This window comes from Leopardus geoffroyi, chromosome C1 (assembly GCF_018350155.1).
Source record: "Leopardus geoffroyi isolate Oge1 chromosome C1, O.geoffroyi_Oge1_pat1.0, whole genome shotgun sequence".
NCBI classification, from domain to species: domain Eukaryota; kingdom Metazoa; phylum Chordata; class Mammalia; order Carnivora; family Felidae; genus Leopardus; species Leopardus geoffroyi.
In genome coordinates, this window is record NC_059328.1 from 177,337,186 (window position 1) to 177,356,178 (window position 18,993).

Sequence of the window (18,993 nt, forward strand, 5' to 3'; positions counted from 1 at the left end):
TGTATCTGTTACAGAATCTAGGTGGGCTGCTGAACTGATAAAGTGAGTGTGGCTTGTATCAGTTCTTGTCACCAGGGAGAAGTAGTATGTGCTCAATCGTTAAAATGGTTTACTGCGTGCAAACAGATATTCTTAAAGAAGCGGTTGAGCTAAGACTGCAACCTAGTGGTGAGTTTGTTATTAGGAAAAAAGTGGCTGCACTCATTATAGGCCATTATTTGAATTCAAAGTGAAAATAACTACAAAAGAGAAGTATGCTCTTGTCCTTCATGGGAAGATTGGTCTTCGAGGAGTGTTGTCCAGGGGCTAGAAATGGAGAGAGGATGACTGGAATCGGACCCTTGTGTAGGTAGCATTTTCTATCTTGTCTGAAACTTCTGCTCACTTCCCTGTTGGTCTCTTTAAAGATGAAGTGAAACCTTGCTGGGCCTGCCCTAGCTGATCTTCTCACACTAGTTGGACTCATTTCTTCTGTTTACTGGTTTAATCCGTTCCATTTTAAGGTAGACTTTGACTTGCTTTTTGCTTTTGTGATTGAAGCGATTCGAATCCTACTATTCTTGAAGCCAAGTAAATATTTCATGTAACATGATTCTAACTATCATTCTCATTATTCTTTGACTCAACAATAATGTTTTTCTTACAGTCTGACATAGCTTTTATTTCTTAGAAATGCTTCTTACTCATTGTATTGATTACTATTTCATATTCTATTGTATTAACATGGAAAATTGATTGACAAAGCACCATTGAGGCTTTGTTCCTGTTAAAAGGATCGCTTCTCTTCATACAAAATGTGGAATATCCGAGAAATGTCTCTGTGTAAGAATTTGAGCCTTTTAATTATTGTGTATCTTGATCTCACTTTTAAAGTCTGCTTGTATCTTAATTTCCCTCATTTTTCATCAATCTTTTTTAAGCATATACTTAAAAATTAATTTAATTGTTTTTTGATTTTCGTTGTCAAATCATTCTTGCTCCTTAGTACTCTAATTTTTAGTTCACTTATATAAAACCTTTCTTTTTATGTAGTTTTATTTTGTGCTCCTAAATGTTGGAGTATGGGAGTCTGTAGCATTGCCAAATGCAAAACTTTACCTGTGAATTTTTTTTTCTTTGTTTGCTCCTCCCAAATCTTTTTTTCTGGCAAAGCTGCTTGTTATTTGAGTATGAAATCTGGTTATTCTGTACATAATAAAATCAGTCTTGTGCTTTCATGAAGGGTGTCAATATATACTACCATTTGCTTTCAAATTCTTTCTCCACCTCAGGTCTTCTGCATTTAATTTAAGTGCATCTTCAGAAAATGTCTTCATTCTTTCAAGTTTATGTGCTCCTAAATGTTGGAGTATGGGAGTCCGTAGCATTGCCAAATACAGATAACTCATGATTGCAAGCAAGATTCACTGCAGTAAGTTGACTGTAGGAAGCCCATCTCTGTCAGTGAAATGATGGCCTCTATAAAATTTAGAGGATTTTTTGTCTCCAGTGTCACCCTAATGAAACAGTTTTGGATTTTTGTGTGCTCTTTAAAACAACTTTCTACAAAGTACAGATTTGGACTTGATTTTAAATGCAGTGAACCAAGAAAGCTATGAAATCAACCACTCTGTAATCGATACAGAAATCAATGCTGTAATAGTAAATTATCTGAGAGAGCTTTCTCTTTTCCTAGCACTCATTTGGGATGTATCCTGGGAAATCTATGACACAAAGATCATGGTGGCTGACATGGCAAAAGACAATTTCTACTAAAATAAAAGTTTGTGAGGCAAAATGCTTTTCTATAAATTAAAGAGCATAATATTGAGGGAACCAAAATAAATCCTTCCTCCCCCATACACTTAATTATATTTTAGAAAGAGGAGACAAATTAATGAAACAGCATGACAGTTCTCAGAGCTATAGATTTTCAACAAAATTACTTATATAATGAAGCTATGAAAAATATATGAGGAGATATTTTTGAAGGCCCTCAAAATCTTTTTAAAAACGATAATGTCTTTAATAATTCAGATTTATTAATTACTCCAGAAGTAATATATTGAAAATGAGAGTACATTGCATACTGGAAAGTATCATTATACAATTAAAATTTTATTAACAGAAAATCATGTTGTATAAATATGTGTAAAAATACTATAGTAAATCGAAAGCATCTTTGCAGTGTCCTTTAAAAAAAAGCTTAATTTTTGAATAATTCCTGATTCTCATATATGAGAGAAACCCACAAAGTTTATTTTTCAGGTCTCAAAGAGCTATTTTATCTGGCATTCTAAATACATCTAAGAGAAATGTAAGGAATACTGTTTTCTTTTACATCCTTCTCTAACAACAAAAAGATATCTTTAGTTGGTGATTAATGTTATTTAAAGTCCATAATAAAAGCTCCTGGATACATACTTGTTTAAGGGCAAAATAGAGTAGGTTACAGAACTACGACTTTAGGTAAGGGAAGATGAAGCAAACAGAATTTGGCCCACAAAATCACAGATGTGGAGAGGGCCAGAGTGGTAGGAAAAAGGGGGCAGTCAGTTAAATGTCTAACTCTTGATTTCGGCTCAGGTCACGATCTCATGATTTGTGAGATCAGGCCCCGCTTTGGGCTTTGTTCTGTCAGCACTTGGGATTCTCTCTCTCTGCTCCTCCCCTGCTCACCCTCTTTCTTTCTCTCTGTCAAAATAAACAAACATTTTTTTAAACAAAGAAGGAAATGACATCAGAAGAACTGTCATGCTTTTTTCTTTTGTTTTTTAACTTTGTAGGCTTAAATAGATGATAGATGGCTAGAAAGAGAATATACCTACTCACTGTCCTGAAGTTTCTGATGGATTTGTGTATTTGGCCCAGGACATAGAGGCTTAGTGGAAGTCAGCTGGCCACATATCTCAGCAGCTTCCCTTGGCCACCAGAGCCCTTAAAAGAGGGATATACAACTTTTTTTTAATTTTTTTTTCAACGTTTTTATTTATTTTTTTGGGGACAGAGAGAGACAGAGCATGAACGGGGGAGGGGCAGAGAGAGAGGGAGACACAGAATCGGAAACAGGCTCCAGGCTCTGAGCCATCAGCCCAGAGCCCGACGCGGGGCTCGAACTCACAGACTGCAAGACCGTGACCTGGCTGAAGTCGGACGCTTAACCGACTGCGCCACCCAGGCGCCCCTCTTTTTTTTAATTTTTTTTTTCATACAACTTTTAATACTAGCTGCAAAAGGTAAGCCTTTTCAGTTTTATTTTATCCTATGCTTTAAAAAAAAATTTTTTTTAATGTTTCTTATTTTTGAGAGAGAGACAGAGACAGAGAGCAAGCAGGGGAGGGGCAGAGAGAGAGGAAGACACAGAATCAGAAGCAGGCTCCAGGCTTTGAGCTACCAGCACAGAGCCTGATGCGGGGCTCAAACTCACAGACCGTGAGATCATGATCTGAGCTGAAGTCAGCCGCTTAACCTACTGAGCCACCCAGGTGCCCCTATCCTGTACTTTTTGTACCAGGGACATACTTTACTATTTAAGAAGAACTTGGACAATATATGCCCTCACTGGAAAAAACAACTAAGACATCTACGACTCTCTGGTTCTCCAGCCTAACTCAGCAGCAAGTTCATTGAGAAGAAAAAGCAGAATGAATGCCCAGATCCACGAGTAGTGTCCTGAACTCCAGCTTTCTGAGGTCTCAGAAAGCCTATTTCCCCCCAAATACTCTTTCCTCCTTCAACCCCATATCCCTAAACCACTACCCAGAGCAATTAATTGATGGGATATAGAGACATGAATGGTGAATTTATTGATGATAAATCTTGCACAAGCTCAATACTTGCACAGGTTTGAGAGGGGTGGTAAATCTTAAAACTATCTAAATGTAGCTCTTATACTACTACAAAATAAAAATTCATGTGGAAAAAAAGCACTATAAAGTTTATTCATCCCTCATGATCTGCAAGAAGATGATTCAAAATGGGGTAATTTTTTTTCCTAGCAAATTGTCTCAGTCACATTTTCTCCCACCTTACCTGTTTTAATGTTTAGGTAACACTGGATGGAATAAGTCTCAGCTAGCATTTCTGTTTGTACTTGCTGTTCAAAGTATGGTATGTGGACCAGTAAAATTAGTACCATGTGAGGACTTGTTAAAAATGTAGACATGTAGTCTCCATCCTATACCTACTAAATTAGAATCTGCATTTTTAAAAGACCCCTGGGCAATTCATAGCATATTACATTTTGAGAAATGCTGCTTTATGTAACTTTGGGTGGGTTACTGAATCTTTCCCCTTCTTGTTTTCTCTTTGGTCAAATGTGTAGGAATTTTAAGACTACAAGGAACCTATTATGAGGATTAGTGGTTTAGAGCATAGACTCTGGAACCAGCGTGGCTGAGTTTGATTCCCAACTCTGCCACTTACTGTGTGAACTTGGGTAAGTTATATAGCTGCCCTGTGTCCCAATTTCCTCATTTGAAAAATAGGTATTATGTGATGGGTATTAAGGATGGCACTTGTTGTGATGAGCACTAGGTGTTATATGTAGGTGATGGATCACTAAATTCTACTCCTGAAACCAATTTTATCAGATATGTTAACTAACTAGTATTTAAATAAAAACTTGAAATTAAAAAAAAACTTTAAAAAAAGAAAAATAGGGATTATAATCGTATGTACTTCATGAAGTTGTGAAAAATCGAATTTAACAAATGCAAGCATTTAGATTAGTGCTAACTTAGTACAGAATAGGTACATGTATCCGTTCTCATTATGACAACATTCTGGATTAACTACCATTCTAGAACATATGGAGATGCCAACTGACTAATTTTGAAAGATACTAGTGAGAGTTTTCCGTTAGTGTGTTTGGAGACTTGAGGAAAGGTCCATGGAGAAAGTGGGAATCTAGAATAGCTTTAGGGGATGACAAAATTTGGGGATGATTAGAGACAAAAAGCATTTAAGGGCATTCCAGGTGAAACAGGTTTAGAGGCAGGAATAAATACTTGGAGAGGAACAGAGGAAAGCAGGGAATCACACCTACTGGGTGCCAGGAATGTTGAAGAAGGTGTGGGGTGACAAGAGCGGGAGGCTGGTTAGGCTTTTGAGAGGCTAAGATTAGATCTTCTTAATTCCAGACTAAAAAATGGGAGATAGATAGATGGATAGATAGATAGATAGATAGAGGCGAACAGAATAAAATGATGCAAGAAAACAATAGACAGGATGGCTCAGTGGAAGAGAGAACAAAAGAAATACGAAGTAGGATTTGGTTATTAGACATGGAGAAAATATAGGGGAGGAGGCAATTATAGCTCCAGGATTTTAAGTCTGCGGGATGAGGAATGTGAAGGTGTTTTTAGCAAAAATAAGAATATTAGAAGCATAGGTGCTTTGAAGAAAAGATATGTTTGTTTTTTGAAGTGTTGAGTACAAAAGATGGAAATACATCCAATAAATGATTTGGCAGATGTAGCAGAAAGAGCTCCATTTGGAAAAAGGGCCATCATACTTTTGCCTTTTATTTTTGCATTACTGAGCACATGACTGCCATCAATACAAAAGTAACACCTTAGAATTCTAGAATGATATCTATGTTTTCTTTATATGTTTCAAATTCTCAGAATCTGTCTACTAAATATTTTTAAAGTAAGTTCAAATTAAATGAATTGCAGTATTGTTTTTATGTGAATCAATCAGAGAACCTGAAGGACGATGAGTCTCACATCCACTATTCCATTATTCTGGTCCCTGGACAGCATTTCCACTAGCCTCAAAGGAATTAAGAACAAAGGAAATATGTAGCTCTCAGACTTTTCTAAATACTCCCAGACCTAGAAGGCAAAGATCTTAATCTTTTTGTTCAGGAAATAGACAGGCACAATTCAGTGCCGTCATCAATAATGTTGACCAGAGTCTCTTGCCTTTAATGAAACAGGAGCAGAAAAATTGATTGGGAGGTGGCATGTATCTTATCATAATACCCATCACTGGGTGAAAAGTGCATTTGTGAGCAAATCTAATACTGCCTAGCAACTGTTTCCAGGCAAAGGGGGCTTGGGAGCCAGCTGTGGTTGCCTTTCAGGAGCCACCAGCCTGTTTCTATACACTTCACTATCTGTTTGGGATTATTTGGATTCCAGTTTTAAGGTATAGTTTTTATTGGAAACTCTTAATACTAAACATTTTGCTTTTTAGTGATGGACACAATAAACCTAATATTACTCTTTTTTGTCCCTCTCTAAATATAACTACACAGATTTTTAACCATAATGGAATATGTCTGATGTCAGGAGCTTCTATATTTTAAAAGCTATTTGTCCATTCCTTTTAAACCTGCCAGTTTCTTAAGTGGTCTAAGACCATACCCAGATAAATTTACACCCACTTCTGAGAGCATAAGATGTGGTATTATGTATACATCAGAAACTTTAAACTTTTAACTCTCCCCCTGGAAAATCCATCGCTGGCCTTCTTGTGCAGACACTCCTCTCCTTCCAGAGAGAGCATGATTTATATTCTTGCCCCTGGCCTCTGCAGCAGGATGTAGCTCAGCTCATAGCAGTGAAGCAGGAGTCCAGAGGAACTGGGGGTTATGCCAGAATTTGATGAGGGGCAAACAGGCCATGCTAGTAAGTAGAAGTCTCTCCAGGGAGAAGAGTGCTCAGAAAACTTAGAGGAATACAGTAAATACCATAGACTCATCCTGGTTGAGTACTTTCTGATACACCTGAGCAGTTCACCACCATCCCCCCTCCCGCCCCCGATTCTGTCCCAGCTGGTTGTTCCTGGAGTCTGCAAAGACTTCCCAAAGTAGACACTTACGTTCAGTCAACCACACGTTCATGCTTTTATCCCCATGGCTGCTGGAAAGCCTCACTCTCTTTCTGGCTCATTTTCCTCCTGCTGTCCAGTCTCTTCCCTCCATTCCACAGGATCCTCTGAGAGCCCTATCCCTTTGCAAACCTACTTCCCTCATCACATCATTATTATGATGTGAGGTTGAAACCCCAAGGACCTTACTTCATCTCCAGCCCCCTCAAACTGAGCCTGCTCTTTTTCTATAACCATAACCTCATTTTTTATTATTTTTTAAATATGAAATTTATTGTCAAATTGGTTTCCATACAACGCCCAGTGCTACCATAACCTCATTAACAAGAACCAGACTGCCTTCCTCTTTAGCTACTTACACCGCTTCCAGGCCTTTCTTATTTATTTTCATGAGAAGCCCCTCTGCATTTGGGAGACAGTGTAGCATTCAAAACCACAGGATTTAGATGTGGGCCATGTTTTGGAATGCTGGATAGATCACCCAACTTTTCTGATCCTCTATTTCCATATCTGGAAAAAGAGGATAAGAATATCATTTTGCAAGTTTATGGAGGTTAATTCATTCTTTCTTCTCACAAACCTTTACTGACTACCACGTGCCAAGCATTTTTCAAAGTACTGAGAAAAACAGTTCTGCCTTCATGAAGCTTGTAGTCTCATGAGATAACAGTTAAGAGTCTGTTTTGGTTTGTCTCTCTTTTTTGTTTGTTGTTTTGTTTCCTAAATTCCACATAGGAGTGAAATCATATGATATTTGTCTTTCTCTGACTAATTTACTTTACTTAGCATTATACTCCCTAGCTCCATCCACGTTGTTGCAAATGGCAAGAATTCATTCTTTTTTATGGCTGAGTAATATTTCATTGTATATATAGACCCCTTCTTCTTTATCCATTCACCTGTTGGTGGACACTTGGATTGCTTTCACATTTTGGCTCTTGTAAATAATGCTGCCATAAACAGAAAAGTGCATGTATCTTTCCAAGTTAGTATTTTCATATTCTTTGGGTAAATACCCAGTAGTGGAATTACTGGATCACATGGTAGTTCTATTTTTAACATTTGAGGAAACTCTTTAATGTTTCCTACAGGGGCCGCCCTAGTTTACCAGTCTGCATTCCCTTCACAGAGTGTTTCCTCTTCTCCACATCCTCGCCAACACTTTTTTTTTTCAGGTTTTTATTTTAGCCATTCTGACAGATATGAGGTGATATCTTATTGTTGTTTTGATTTGCATTTACCTGATGATTAGTGATGTTTAACATCTTTTCATGTGTTGGCCAACCTTATGTCTTCTTTAGAGAAATGTCTGTTCATTGTCTTCTGCTGTGCATTTTTAATTGGATTGTGTGTGTGTGTGTGTGTGTGTGTGTGTGTGTGTGTGTGTGTGTTAAGTTCTATGAGTTCTTTATATATTTTGGATACTAACCTTTTATCAGATATGTCATTTGCAAATACCTTCTCCCATATAGTGGGTTGTCTTTTGGTTTCATTGATTGTTTCCTTCACTGTGAAGAAGCTTTTTGTTTTGATGTAGTCCTAATAGTTTATGTTTTCTTTTGTTTCCCTTGCATCCAGAGACCTATCTAGAAAAAAATGTTGCTGTTGCCAATGTCAGAAAAATTACTGTCTGTGCTCTCTTCTAGGATTTTTATGGTTTCAGGTCTCACATTTAGGTCTTTAATCCACTTTAAGTTTATTTTTGTATATAGTGTAAGAAAATGGCCCAGTTTCATTCTTTTGTATATAGCTGTTTAGTTTTCCCAGAACCATTTATTTAAGAGACTATCTGTTACCTATTGTGTATTCTTACCTCCTTAATCTAAGATTATTTAACCATATAAATATGGATTTATTTCTGGGCTGTCTATTCTGTCCTATTGATCTAGGTGTCTATTTTTGTGCTGGTGCCATACTGTTTTGATTACCACAGCTTTGTAGTATAACTTAAAATCTGGGATTGTGATTCCTCCAGTTTTGGGGTTTTTTTCTTTCCAAGATTGCTTTGGTTATTGGGGGTCTTTTGTGGTTCCATACAAATTTTAGAATTGTTTGTTCTAGTTCTATGAAAAATTCTGTTGGTATTTTGATAGGGATTACATTAAATCTGTAGATTGCTTTGGGTAGTATGGATATTTTAACAGTATTTGTTCTCCCAGTCCATGAGCATGAAATGTCTTGCCATTTGTTTGTGTCATCTCTATCCTCTTTCATCAGTGTTTTATAGTTTTCAGAGTACAGGTCTTTCATCTCTTTGGTTAAGCTTATTCTTAGGTATTTTATTATTTGGGTGCAAATGCAAATGGGATTGTTTGCCTAATTTCTCTTGCTGCTGCTTCATTATTAGTGTATAGAAATGTAGTGGATTTCTGTACATCAGTTTTGTGTCCTGCAATCTTACTGAATTCAATGATCAGTTCTAGTAGTTTTTTGGTGGGGTCTTTAGGGTTTTCCACATATAGTATCATGTCACCTTCGAATAATAAAAGTTTTACTTTTTCTGTACCAATTTAGATGCCTTTTATTCCTTTCTCTTGTCTGATTGTTGTGGCTAGGATTCTGAGTTCTATGTTGAATAAAAGTGGTAAGAGTGGACATCTGGACTTAGGGAGAGTTTTCAGTTTTTCACCATTGAGTATGATGTAAGCTGTGGGTTTTTCGTATATGGCCTTTATTATGTTGAGGTATGTTCCCTCTAAAGTGACTTTGTTGAGGGTTTTTATCATGAATGGATGTTGTCCTTTGTCAAATGCTTTTTTCTCCATCTACTGAAATAATCATATGGTTTTCATCCTTTCTTTTGTTTATGTGCTATATCACATTGATTGATTTGTGAATATTGAACCACCTTTGCATCCCAGGAATAAATTCCACTTGATCGTGGTGAAAGACTTCTTTAATGTATTGTTGGATTCAGTTTGCTAATATTTGGTGAGGATTTTTGCATCTATGTTCATCAGAAATATTGGTCTGTAATTCTCTTTTTTTGTAGTGTCTTTATTTGGTTTTGGTGTCAGGGTAATGCTGACCTCATATAATGAATTTGGAAGCTTTCTTTCCTCTTCTATTTTTTGGAATAGTTTAAGAAAACTAGGTATTAACTCTTTATTTTTTTTAAATGTTTTTTAGTAGGCTCCACAGCCAACATGGGGCTTGAACTTACAACCCTGAAATCATGGTATACCAACTGAAATAGCCAGGTACACCCCTAACTCTTCTTTAAATATTTGGGTGTATTCACCTGTGAAGCTCTCTGGTCCTGGACTTTTGTTTGTTGAGAGTTTTATGATTACTGATTCAATTTATTGCTGGTAATCAGTCTGTTCAAATTTTCTACTTCTTCCTGATTCAGTTTTGGGAGGTTATATGTTTCTAGAAATTTATCCATTTCTTCTCAGTTGTCCAATATGTTGGCATATAATTTTTAATAATATTCTCTTATAATCCTTTGTATTTCTGTGGCATCCATTGTTATTTCTCCTCTTTCATCTCTGATTTTGTTTATTTGAGTTTTTTCTCTCTCTTTATATTTTTTTGATTCATCTGATTAAAGGTTTATCAATTTATTGACTTATACAAACCAGCACCTGGTGTTATTGATCTCTTGCATTGTTTTTTTTAAGATTTTATGTCATTTGTTTTTGCTCTAATCTTTATGATTTCCTTCCTTCTACTGGTTTGAGTTTTGTTTGTTTTTCTTTTTCTAGCTCCTTTAGGTGTAAAGTTAAGTTGTTAATTTGAGATCTTTCTTGCTTCTTGAGGTAGGCCTGTGTTGCTATGAACTTCACTTTTAGAACAAATTGTGCTGCATCCCAAAGATTTTGGATTTTTGTGTTTTCATTTTCATTTGCCTCCATGTATATTTTGATTCCTTGGTTGACCCATTCATTGTTTAGTAGCATATTATTTAAACTCCATGTATTTGTGCTCTCTACAGATTTTTTTTTATGGTTGATTTCTAGATTCATAGCATTGTGTTCAGAAAAGATGCATGGTATGACTTTCATCTTTTTGAATTTATTGAGACTTATTTTTGGCCTCATATGTGATCTATTGTGGCGAATGTTACATATGAGCTTGAAAAGAATGTGTATTCTGTTTTAGGATGGAATGTTCTGAATATATCTGTTAGATCCCTCTGGTCCAATGTATCATTCAAAGCCTGTTTCCTTGTTGATTTTCTGTTTAGCTGATCTATCCATTGATGTAAGTGGGGTGTTAAAGTTGCATACTTGTATTGTGTTACTATTGATTATTTATGCTTGTTATTAACTACTTTATGTTTTTGGGTCTTTTCATGTTGGGTGCATAAATATTTGCAATTGTTATATATTCTTTTTTTTTAATGTTTATTTGTTTTTGAGAGAAAGAGAGAGACAGACAGAGACAGAATGTGAGTAGGCAAGGGGCAGAGAGAGAGAGAGAGATAGAATTTGAAACATGCTCCAGGCTCCAAGCTGTCAGCACGGAGTCTGACATGCAGCTTGAACCCATGGACTGTGAGATCATGATCTGAGCCGAAGCTGGACGCTTAACTGACTGAACCCCCCCCAGGCGCCCCTATATTCTTTTTTTAAGTTTATTTGTTTTTAAGTTCATTTATTTGGGGGGGCAAAGAGAGAGGGAGAGAGAGAATCCCAAGTAGGCTCTACACCATCAGTGTAGAGCCCAATGTGGGGCTTGATTTCATGAACCATGAGATCATGAATTGAGCTGAAGCCAAGAGTCAGACGCTTAAGGGATAGAGCCACCCAGGTACCCTGTTATATATTCTTGTTGGATTGTTCCCTTTATTATTATGTAGTGTCCTTCTTTGTCTCTTGTTACAGTCTTTGTTTTAAAATCTATTTTGTCCAATATAAGTATTGCTACCCCAGCTGTCTTTTCACATCCATTTGTATGAAAAATGCTTCACCATCCCTTGGCTTTCAATCTGCTTGTATCTTAGGTCTGAAATGAGTCTCTTGTAGGCAGCATATGGATGGGTCTTGCCCTTTTATCCTTCTGTGCCCTTATATCTTTTGACTGGAGTATTTAGTCTATTTACATTCAAAGTAATTATTGACAGGTGTGTGCTTACTGCCATTTTGTTTCGTATTCTGTGGTTGTTTTTGTAGTTCTCTTTTCTTTTCTTCTCTTGCTCTCTCCTCTCACAGTTAGTTGGCTTTCTGTAGTGATATACTTGATATACTTTCTGTAGTGATATACTTTCTCTTTACGTTTTGCATATCTATGACTGGTTTTTGATTTGTGGTTACCATTTGGTTTGTTTATAACATCTTATGCATATGGAAGTCTGTATTAAGTTGATGGTCACTTTAAGTTTGAACCCATTCTTTACTCCTCTACTCTCCATGTTTTAGGTATGTAGTGTCCTACTTTACAAACTTATTTTGTGATTTCCTTGACTGATTTTTATAGATATACTTATTTTTTACTTCTTTAGTGCTTTCTACTTTTTTTACTCCTACTTATGGTCTTTCTTTTCTACTCAAAGAGTCCTCTTTAACATATCCTGTAGGGCTGGTTTGGTGATCATGAATTCCTCTAACTTTTGTTTGTCTGGGAAACTCTTTATCTCTCCTTCTATTCTGAATGAAGGCCTTGCTGGATAGAGTATTCTTGGCTGCAGGGTTTTTTTTCCTTTTAGCACTTTGTATATATCATGCCACTCCCTTCTGGCTTGTAAAATTTCTGCTGAAAAAATCCACTGGTAGCCTTATGAGGTTTCTCTTGTATGCAACTGTTTTATTTTTCTTGTTGTTTTTAAAATTCTCTTTTAATCACTACTTTTTGCCATTTTAATTACCATGTGTCTTGGTGTGGACCTCTTTGGGTTAATTTTGTTGGGGCCTCTCTGTGCCTCCTGGATCTGGATTTCTGTCTCCCTCCCCATATTCAGGAAGTTTCCAGCTATTATTTCTTCAAATAAATTTTCTGCCCCTTTCTCTCTCTCTTCTTCTTCTGGAATCCCTATCGTGTGAATGTTATTACGCCTGATGGCCTATTTTCATTTCTAGTCTATTTCATTTCATGTCAAGTCTATTGTCATTTTTTTGCTCTTACCTGTTCAGCTTGATTATTTTCCATTAGTCTGTCCTCCAGTTTGCTGATCAATTCTTCTGCTCTCTATCTATTGTATTTTTATTTGATTTATTGAGTTCTTCACCTCTGAGTGATTCCTTTTTATGTTTTCTATCCCTTTGTTAAGGGTCTCACTGAGGTTTTTCACCCTTGTCTCAAATCTGGGAATATCTTTATGACCACTCTGAGGTTAGTAAACAAATTACCCTCCTATATACCCTAGGCATTTTTCAAACTGCTGCTTCTATGCTGTGTCTCTGAGGGGCTGTTTGTTGTGCTGTCTCTTTAAGGGAGGGAACTGAGTTTTCTCTGACCTTTCTGGCTCTTCCAAAGCCAAGTCGTTGATTTTTAAAGTTCTAGGTTTTAAGTCTTGCTGATTATAAGAACTCATGAAATCTGGCCCCTCTGGTGTTCAAAGCCAAATGTTGTGGGGATTCGTCTTTCCCATGTGGGTACACCAGGGTGAGAATCTGTTTCTCTCCACTCTCTGTGCTATTGGCTCCTTCCCTCCTGCAGACACTCCTGTAGGTCTCTTTAGCTCTGGATCACATCTCTGCCCTTCCTACCTTCTTCGATGTGGCCTCTTCCCTACACTTAGCTGTGAAGAGTTTGTTCTGCCAGCCTTCAGGGTGTTTTCTGGTTTATTTACACTAATGTGAATGCTATCTAGTTGTATCCATGGGACAAGGCAAACTTAGGGTCCTCCTACTGTACTGTCTTCCTCAGAAGTCTACATTTATAATTGCAAATGCATAGTAATTTAAATTCCTTTAGCATGTTTTAATATCTGGTAAGGATAGTACCCTTATTGTTATCAGAATTTTCTAGGCTATTTTTCTTTGTTCATGTGTTTTTTTTCATGAGAACTTTAAAACTGGTTTATCTAGTTCCAGAAAATCACCTGTATTTTTATTATAATTGTTCCTTGGTAATTTATAAATGTAACATACTGCCTTGTGATATTGAATCTTCCTATCAAAGAACACAGTATGTCTTTACATTTGTTCAGATTAACTTTTATATCCTTTGTATTAAAACAATTCTCCTTTATTCTGCATATTTCATAGTAAGTCTTAATTATTTTGAATTTTATTGTTACTGAAATGGGATTTACTTGTTTATTATTTTAAGTCAAATTTGTATGTATTTATTTTAATTCTGTATGTTACTCAATTTCTCTTTATTAATAAATTTATATTCTGCTTGATGCCAGCAGACTAGGTCTGAGGACCATCCAAGAGGGTCCTTGGCTTCACACAGGAAGGAAATCAAATGTGAGCCAGCTGGAGGTGAAAGCAGAGTTTACTGAAGATCTAGAGAGAGTAGATATGAGACAGAGTGAGTGTCTGAGAGACTCAGAAAGGAAAGGAGGGAGTCTCATCTTTGGGATCAGGGTTTTTTTGGTTTTTGTTTTGTTTTTTTCTGGGGTTTTTTGGGTTTTTTGTTTTTTTGTTTTTGTTTTTTTGTTTTGTTTTGGTTTGGTTTTTTTTTGAGGATGGAGTTTTCATGTATGTGTACATGTACAAGCATTCAGGAACCAGTTAGAACAAAGAGCCCAGGTGTCATTCCTTGGAGTCAGGGGTCTTGGCATTGAGATGTCTAGCACTGAGAGTCTGGAATGTGCATTTGATAGCTCCCTCTAGTCATTCTCACCTAGTCCTTCTTTAGATGTTATTTATCCTAGAGAACCATTAACTCCTTGTCCCTTACATGGAGGATATATGCTCTTTACAAGACATGTGTAAGGGGGGGGGGGGGGGGTTGGTCCTAGCAAAAACAGAAGCAGGAAAAAGGAGCAAAAGGCAGATTTTTATGGAGTCCTTTAGTTTCCCTGTCTCGTTGTTACCTTGCTGAATTGTTTGTCATCATTTTCATTTGCTATCTCTTGGATTTTCCAGGTGTACAATCATACTATCTACAAATATGTAGTTTTTATTTTTCCAACTGTTACCCCTTTAATTATCTGTGGTATTGGGGTTATTGGACAATCAATTAGACGATATGAAGTAGTAGTGGTGATTGTGGACATCTTTGTCTATTTCCTGACTTTGTGAGAAACATCTCCAGTGTTTCTCCATTAGGAAATATGCTAGCCTTAGGGCTGATATAAAATATGTATAAGCATATAAAGGAAGTTTTCATCAACTCTTATTTTGAGTTCTTTTTAAAGAATCTAGAGTAGATTTGATTTTTATCAAATGCCTTTTCAACAGCTATGTACATGAACAGAATTTTTCTCCATGGATACTTTAATATGTTATAACACATTAATATATTTTGTACTGTTGAGCCATTCTTGTGCAAGTGGTGGGAAGGAAACCCATTTGATTATGATCCATTATTCTCTTAATGTTTGTTAATAATTTATTATCTTTTTCAATTGATATTCAACAGTAAAATTGATCATCTTTTTTTGCAATTTATCAGGTTTTAGTATCAAAGTCATAATTTATAAAATAATCTGGAAGTTTTCATTTTTCTAATATCTGGGACAGTTTAAATAGCATTAGAATTACCTATCTCTAAAGATTCCTTTGTGAGCTCTCTCCCCGGTATCTCACCGCTGTGTCAGTGCAGTTAGGCATCAGCAAATTAATGAGAGGAGAGAGGAGGCCCCTGCTCTTGGGCACCCGCAGGAACTTACTCCAGCTCCAGACACACCGTAAACACTTTCATCTAACGGAAGATAAGCTGTGAAATCGGATTTCTGAACCACAAGACAAGAAATCACAGAATTTTCCGGCTGAAAGGGAATAACACACTTCTTAATTGAAGAGTGGTCAGGAAAGAAAGCACATGGAGAGCAGTGCCCTGTGGCAGCTTGTGTAAAAACTGCATTCCATGCCAGGCCTGAAATGTTCCAAAGCTCAGTTCGCTATCAGCATCCCAGGTGGTGCAATTAATAAAGAGCTTGTATCATGCACACAAACCTCAAAAGTCACATTTTCTTATGTTTCACTGGCCAAAGCAAGTTATACAGTTGAGTCTGGATTTAAGGGGTGGAGAAATAAACTCCACTCTCAGGGAGAAGTTGTAAAATACTGTGGCAATTTGAGCAGAGACTTAGTCCACTCCAGGTAACAAGATAGACTGCCCATGTGGGAGCTAATGGGGAATGGAGAAGAGATATATACCTGCAGGCAGATCTCCCACCTGAGACCCTTTTTCCAAGGCTTATTTAAGGATCCATACAAGTATTAGAAGAGAAAGCCAGCATTTGAACATGTTCACAGTTCATTGATGGACACTCAGTGTTAGTCACAGAAGCAGGGACTCACAACACTGTAATTTGCCCCAGTCCAGGAAAGAGACATTTTTCTTTCTTCTCTCTACAAATACAGAAGAGCTAGAAAGAGGCTGAGGCAGTTTCTGGGAGCCAGAGCCTTGTCTGTCCTTCTCACTCTAGGCTGACAGAGCCATAGTTTTAACCTAAGTTAAGGGGGGATGGGAGAAAAACTAAACAATCCAAATTATGTATTTCTGATAACTGGAAATGACTGAATGACTGTAGAATCAGGCCAAGATCATTGAAGGAGCCTCTCCACAACAGAAAAGAGAAATTTAACAGAGCACAGAGAAGAGATTGAGGAAAAGAAACAAGAAGCAGAGATGGAAAACAAAGGAGAAAATGTGGCATAACTAATAAAGCAAGGTCCTCAAGGAAATCGAAAGGTTTGGCTGGAGTTAATATAGCCTGGTCTTCAATAGGAAGAAACAAATTTCATCCTCCAAGAATGGAAGAAAAGCTGTTAAGAATGGGTATGAATACAGGTGATTATGCATACAGGAGTCTGGAAAGCTGATAACCTCAATTCTCTTAATGAAGTAGGAAGTGAGGATGTCTGATGAGAATAAGGACAGCTTGAACAGTGAGGAAAATTTATAATGTTCATTGAATGAAATACTGGGGTCAGAATTGACCTAAGGTGGTAAACAAAAGTAAATTACCTTTTTTCTCTGCTAGCAACAAGTTATAAAAGAGAAAAAAAACCCAAAAGGCCATCTAAAAAAAATAAAATGTTATATAAAGGCATCAAGGGGTGCCTGGGTGGCTCAGTCAGTTGAGTGTCCGACTTTGGCTCAGGTCATGATCTCGCAGTCTGTGAGTTCGACCCCGTGTAGGGCTCTGTGCTGACAGCTCGGAGCCTGGAGCCTGCTTTGGATTCTGTGTCTCCCTCTCTCTCTGCCCCTTCCCCGCTCATGCTCTGCCTCTCTCTCTGTTAAAAATAAATAAACATTAAAAAAATTTTTTTAATTGAAAAAAGACATCAAACAATATGTCTTTAGATAGAAAGATACAATATGAAAAAACCATGAATTCTCCCCAAATTAAGGAAATGTAATATAATTGTAATTTAAATTTGACTAATATTTGGGAGGAATTGGCTAAAGTGATCTTAAAGTTTATGTGAGATAATACATGAATATAAGATTCATGAGGAATGATTAGCCTTACAAGATTAAAACATATCACAACCTCCTTATATTGGCTTCGGTTTGGGCTTAGTAAGAGACAAGTCAGAGGACAGAAGAGAGAGAGCTCAGAAATAGATTCCAGTACATGTGGGTATTTGATATGTAACAAAAATGGTATTTCAGTTAAAAGGGATAAGATGGGTTATTTTTAAAATGGTGCTGACCTAACAGTGTATTCATCTGGAAAATAGTATTTCAAGAAGTTCCAGGTTGATTAAAGAAAAGAAGGAAAAAATAATAGGTTTCATATGCAAGAAATATTCCTCAAGTTGTTGATTAACCGAGATAGGACTTAGAAGCTATGAAAGAAAATACACACATAATTTAAAAATTTAATCCATTTAAAAAGGATTAAACATCAACCAAAAGGAAGTGAACGTTGTGCTTCAACATAAACTTAACTTTAAAAAAAGAAGCAATGGGGGGTTCCTGGGTGGCTCAGTTGGTTGAGCATCTGACTCTTGATTTCGGCTCAGGTCATAATCCCAGGATCATGGGCTCAAGCCCTGAGTTGGGCTCTGTGCTGAGTGGGGAGCCTACTTAAGATTCTCTTTTTATCCCTCGGTCCCTTTCCCCCACTTGTGCTCTCTCTCTCTCTCTAAAATAAATAAATAAATCAGGGTGCTTTGGTGTATCAGTTGGTTGAGCACTGGACTCTTGATTTGGGCTCAGTTCGTGATCCCAGCATTGTGGGATAGAGGCCCAAGAGCCTCATGTTGGGCTCCATGCTGAGAGTGAAGCCTTCTTAATATTCTCTCTTTCCCTCTGCCCCTCTCCCCTTCTTGTGCTCTCTTTCTCTCTTTAAAATTAATTAATTAATTAATTTAAAAAAGAAAGAAAAACAAAATAAGTTTCAATAATAATAATAATAATAATAAAATTAAAAAGGAAATCATAACTTAGGGAAATGACCTGAAATACATGATAGAGGTTTAAGCTATATAAAAAGTACTTACAAATGGATAAAAACACAAATAGCCAAAAAGAAAAAACGGGCAAATGAGACTGGGAGAAAGCAAATCCAAGAGGTCACTAAACATGAATTCATGCCCAACTTTGCTAGGAGTTAGGGAAATGCAAATAAAATAACATCAGTATATTACTGCATAGCCATTAGATGAGCAAAAGTGAAAAGGGGAAGTACCTCTTGCTGAAGACATTCAGGGAAAGGGTACTTTCTTATATGCAGAAATGGTAACTGTTTCAGCCTTTTTAAAAAGAAATATGACTTAGCCATTGAAATTAATAATATATTTATCTCTCCCACTCTTAGGATCCTGTCCCATGGAAATAAAATCACTGCTAGATGAGATCTACATACAATTATGTGTGTTGTAGCACTGTTTGTAATAGTCAAAGACTGAAAACAAAGTAAATGCCCCTCAGTTGGTGAGTGACTAAGTAATGATGGCACCCCCACATCATGTAGTATTATGCAGCCATTAAAAGAAGTAAATAAGGTTCTTAAGAAGCATGTGCCCTGAGCTAGGAACTCATTTGGTCCGTACAACAACTTAGTAGGTGGTGGTAATTTTACAGGTAAGAAAACTAAAACACAATTTTTTAAGTTACCCAAGGCCTCACACATCTGTATTCAAAATTACTATATTTTTTCCT

The 18,993-nt window shown here is 36.8% G+C and overlaps 1 protein-coding gene across 6 annotated transcripts in view; it reads left to right on the top strand.

Moving 5' to 3' along the window:
* Positions 1–226: 226 nt before the first annotated feature.
* The window catches only part of CC1H2orf88 (chromosome C1 C2orf88 homolog), a 63,977-nt gene continuing 45,210 nt past the window's right edge, over positions 227–18,993 (top strand). The window contains exon 1 of one of the 6 annotated variants that reach the window (XM_045480527.1): positions 227–345. The gene's annotated coding sequence lies outside the window, so the exon portion shown is untranslated. Of the gene's footprint in view, positions 346–4,318; positions 4,418–6,026; positions 6,133–18,744; positions 18,766–18,993 lie in introns of those variants that run through there. The other 5 variants (XM_045480521.1, XM_045480523.1, XM_045480519.1 and 2 more) reach the window with 5 other exon arrangements.